Source organism: Physeter macrocephalus, chromosome 16 (genome assembly GCF_002837175.3).
Source record: "Physeter macrocephalus isolate SW-GA chromosome 16, ASM283717v5, whole genome shotgun sequence".
NCBI classification, from domain to species: domain Eukaryota; kingdom Metazoa; phylum Chordata; class Mammalia; order Artiodactyla; family Physeteridae; genus Physeter; species Physeter macrocephalus.
The window spans coordinates 31,172,110-31,177,393 of NC_041229.1; the positions used below are offsets into that span (position 1 = coordinate 31,172,110).

Here is a 5,284-nt window from a genome sequence, read left to right on the forward strand (position 1 = left end):
CACACACACACACACACACACACACACACACACACACACACACACACACACACATCTTTATGTAATCTGGATGCTGCTACCTGGAGCCCTTCCTCCCTTGTCCCTTGAGATCTAGGTTGCCTTGAGGCCAAGTTTCATGGCCCAGGGTTATCCAAGATTTCTATTAATTTCTGGAAATTTATGCAGTCTCATGACCCCCTATGACCCCAAAATCCTGCATCTACACATGCTATCTCTGTCCAACCAGCATCTACATAGACGTGAACTCTATCCTTTTCATCATTTTCCACCAACCAAGATACACAGACTTTAAAGAATCACCGGGGTCCATCCTATCACCGACTGCCCATAACGACCTTCTGTAAAGTCCTGTGTGGACTCCCTTTCTCCAGTCCTCCAACCAGCCTCTTTCTTCTACCTCTTCCCTCCTCTTCCCTCCCTTCTTCTCACCGCCCTCAATCTCCCCTCCACTCTCTTTCCCTCTTCTCTTCTCCTGCCCTCAACTTTCCCCTTTTCCCATCTTTCCCCTCACACTGAAGAGCACCAAATTCCTTTCCTCTGTAAAGCACTGATCCAATCGACACCCAAGCTCCAAGCTTCAGTTTCCACCATTTACCCAAACATTTACCTAAGTGTCTTTGTTCCAAACAAAAACAATCCCTTACCTACCAAAAGCTGTGGTGCAAAGTGTCAATACGATTTTTTAATTGCCTTTTGTTACACCGGCAACATATTTTGAACTCATATGTCAGACTTAATAATGTTTAATTTTTACACTTTAGCCTGAATTGACGCTAAGAAACCTAATACTGGACTTAAACCATAAATGCTAAGTGAATTCTTGTTTAGAATAGTCAGAAAATTAAACATTAAAAAGATCTGACCGTTGAACATTTTTGGTAAATGGAAACTGATTTAATATTCTTATAGAGGGGAATAAATCCAATTCCCTCCTCCCCCATGTGAATCGTCTTTTAAAAAAATTTAGTACCTTTCCTGATTATAACATTAACACATATGCACTCACAAAATTATAAAACGTGGACAGTTAGGATAATGATTATGATAGCTAACCTATTTTGAGTACTTATTGTGTGCTCAACACTCTTCTAAGTGCTTTACATATATTATTATGAAGTATCATTGCCTCCATTTGTTACTGAAGAAACCGAGAGGTACGGAGTGGTTACATTTGTTTCTCAAGATCACACAACCAAAAAATAATAACAATTAATCATGTCATCTAGATACAATCATCATTTTGGTGAATATTTTCCATGCTTTTTCTATCATTAAATTCTTTAAATGATATATTGAATCACTCTTTTGTAACATGCATTTTTAACATCTTTATTGGAGGATAATTGCTTTACAATGGTGTGTTAGTTTCTGCTGTATAACATAGTGAATCAGCTATATATATATACATATATCCCCATATCTCCTCCCTCTTGTGTCTCCCTCCCACCCTCCTTATCCCACTGCTTTAGGTGGTCACAAAGCACTGAGCTGATCTCCCTGTGCTATGCAGCTGCTTCCCACTAACTATCTATTTTACATTTGGTAGTGTATATCCATGCCACTCTCTCACTTCGTCCCAGCTTACACTTCCCCCTCCCTGTGTCCTCAAGTCCATTCTCTACATCTTCCTATCCTGCCCCTAGGTTCTTCAGAACCATTTTTTTTTTTTTAGATTCCATATATATGTGTTAGCATACAGTATTTGTTTTTCTTTTTCTGACTTACTTCACTCTGTATGACAGACTATAGGTCCATCCACCTCACTACAAATAACTCAATTTTGCTTTTTTTATGGCTGAGTAATATTCCACTGTATATCTGTGCCACATCTTCTTTATCCATTCATCTGTTGATGGACACAGGTTGCTTCCGTGTCCTGGCTATTGTAAACAGAGCTGCAATGAACATTGTGGTACATGACTCTTCTTGAATTATGGTTTTCTCAGGGTATATGCCCAGTAGTGGGATTGCTGGGTCATATGGTAGTTCTATTTTTAGTATTTTAAGGAACCTCCATACTGTTCTCCATAGTGGCTGTATCAATTTACATTCCCACCAACAGTGCAAGAGGGTTCCCTTTTCTCCACACCCTCTCCAGCATTTATTGTTTGTAGATTTTTTGATGATGACCATTTTGACTGGTGTGAGCTGATACCTCATTGTGGTTTTGATTTGCATTTCTCTAATGATTAATGATAACATGCATTTTTAACTTAATAAATTGCATGGTAGCTTTCCATGACAATAAACATCTATACCATTTTTATGATTACACAGGTACACTATGTGAAGATACCATAAAATAACCATTATACAGTACGTTGAGATGAACATCTTTTTTTTTCTAACAATTGTCCAATGCATAATTTTTAATTTTTAAAATTTTTAAAATTTTATTTTTTCTTTAATTTTTTTAAATTGGGGTATAGTTGTTTTACAATGTTGTGTTAGTTTCTACTGTACAGCGAAGTGAAGTAGAGTTCTCTGTGCTATACAGCAGGTTCTTATCAGTTATCTATTTTATACATATTAGTGTATATATGTCAATCCCAATATCCCAGTTCATCCCACCCCCACCCCGCTGTTCCCCCTTGGTGTCCATACGTTTGTTCTCTACATCTGTGTCTCTATTTCTGCCTTGCAAACCAGTTCATCTGTACCATTTTTCTAGATTCCACATATATGCATTAATATACGATATTTGTTTTTCTCTTTCTGCCTTACTTCACTCTGTATGACAGTCTCCAGGTCCATCCACATCTCTACAAATGACCAAATTTCATTCCCTTTTATGGCTGAGTAATATTCCATTGTATATATGTACCATATCTTCTTTATTCACTTGTCTGTTGATGGACATTTAGGTTGATTCCATGACCTGGCAATTGAAAATAGTGCTGCAATGAACATTGGGGTGCATGAGTCTTTCTGAATTATGGTTTTCTCTGGGTATATGCCCAGTAGTGGGATTGCTGGGTCATATGGTAATTCTATTTTTAGTCTTTTAAGAAATCTCCATACTTTTCTCCATAGTGGCTGTGTCCATTTACATTCCCACCAACAGTGCAAGAGGGTTCTCTTTTCTCCACACCCTCTCCAGCATTTATTGTTTGTAGATTTTCTGATGATGCCCATTCTAACCAGTGTGAAGTGATACCTTATTGTAGTTTTGATTTGCATTTCTTTAAGAATTAGTGATATTGAGCAGCTTTTCATGTGCCTCTTGGCCATCTGTATGTCTTCTTTAGAGAAATGTCTATTTAGGTCTTTCGCACATTTTTAGATTGGGTTGTTTTTTTTTTTCATGTTGAGCTGCATGAGCTGTTTATATATTTTGGAGATTAATTCTTTGTCCATTGATTTTTTTGCAAATATTTTCTCACATTCTAAGGGTTGTCTTTTCGTCTTGTTTATAGTTTCCTTTGCTGTGCAAAAGCTTTTAAGTTTCATTAGGTCCCATTTGTTTATTTTTTTTTATATTTCCATTACTCTAGGAGGTGGGTCAAAAAAGATCTTACTGTGATTTATGTCAAAGAGTGTTCTGCCTATGTTTTCCTCTAAGAATTTTATAGTGTCTGGTCTTGCATTTAGGTCTTTAATCCATTCTGAGCTTATTTTTGTGTATGGTGTTAAGTAGTGTTCTAATTTCGTTTTTACATGTAGCTGTCCAGTTTTCCCATCACCACTTATTGAAGAGGCTGTCTTTTCTCCATTGTATATCCTTGCCTCCTTTGTCAGAGCTTAGTTGACCATAGGGGCATGGGTTTATCTCTGGGCTTTCTATCCTGTTCCATTGATCTATGTTTCTGTTTTTGTGCCAGTACCATACTGTCTTGATTACTGTAGCTTTGTAGTAAAGTCTGAAGTCAGGGAGTCTGATTTCTCCAGTTCTGTTTTTTTTTTTCTCTCAAGGTTGCTTTGGCTATCCAGGATCTTTTGAGTCTCCATCCAAATTTTAAGATTTTTTGTTCAAGTTCTGTAAAAAATACCATTGGTAATGTGATAGGGATTGCATTGAATCTGTAGATTGCTTTGGGTAGTATAGTCATTTTCACAATATTGATTCTTCCAATCCAAGAAAGTGGTATATCTCTTCATCTGTTTGTGTCATCTTTGATTTCTTTCATCAATGTCTTATAGTTCTAAGTATAGGTATTTTATCCCCTTAGGTAGGTTTATTCCTAGGTATTTTATTCTTTTTATTGCAGTGGTGAATGGGATCATGTCCTTAATTTCTTTCTGATCTTTCCTTCTTAGTGTATAGGAATGCAAGAGATTTCTATGCATTAATTTTGTATCCTGCAACTTTACCAAGTTCATTGCTTAGCACTAGTAGTTTTCTGGTGGCATTGTTAGGATTTTCTATGTGTAGTATCATGTTATCTGCGAACAGTGACAGTTTTACTTCTTTTCCAATTTGGATTCCTTTTATTTCTTTTTCTTCTCTGATTGCCATGACTAGGACTTCCAAAACTATGTTGAATAATAGTGGTGAGAGTGGACATCCTTGTCTTCTTCCTGATCTTAGAGGAAATGCTTTCAGTTTTTCACCATGGAGAATGATGTTTGCTGCGGATTTGTCATATTTGGCCTTTATTATGTTGAGGTAAGTTCCCTCATGCCCACTTTCTGGAGACTTTTTATCATAAATGGGTGTTGAATTTTGTTAAAAGATTTTTCTGCATCTATGGAGATGATCAAATGGGTTATTTTAAATTTTTTAAAATAAATTTATTTATTTATGCATTTGTGGCTGCGTTGGGTCTTTGTTGCTGCATGTGGGCTTTCTCTAGTTGTGGGGAGCAGGGGCTACTCTTTGTTGTAGTGCACGGGCCTCTCATTGCGGTGGCTTCTCTTGTTGTGGAGCATGGGCTCTAGGCATGTGGGCTTCAGTAGTCGTGGCACGTGGGCTCAGTAGTTGTGTCTCTAGAGTGCAAGCCCAGTAGTTGTGGTGCATGGGCTTCATTGCTCCATGGCATGTGGGATCTTCCAGGATCAGGGCTCGAAACCATGTCCCCTGCCTTGGCAGGCGGATTCTTAACCACTGCACCACCAGGGAAGTCCCAATCATATGGTTTTTATTCTTCAATTTGTTAATATGGTGTATCACATTGATTGATTTGTGTATATTGAAGAATCCTTGCATCCCTGGGATAAATCCCACTTGATCATGGTGTATGATCCTTTTAATGTGTTGTTGGATTCTGTTTGCTAGTATTTTGTTGAGGATTTTTGCATCTATATTCAACAGTGATATTGGTCT

The 5,284-nt window shown here is 37.5% G+C and overlaps 1 long non-coding RNA gene across 1 annotated transcript in view; it reads left to right on the forward strand.

The window, feature by feature from the left end:
* The window catches only part of LOC114487975 (uncharacterized), a 12,520-nt gene that overhangs the window by 930 nt on the left and 6,306 nt on the right, over nt 1-5,284 (forward strand). The gene's annotated exons all lie outside the window — the stretch shown is intronic.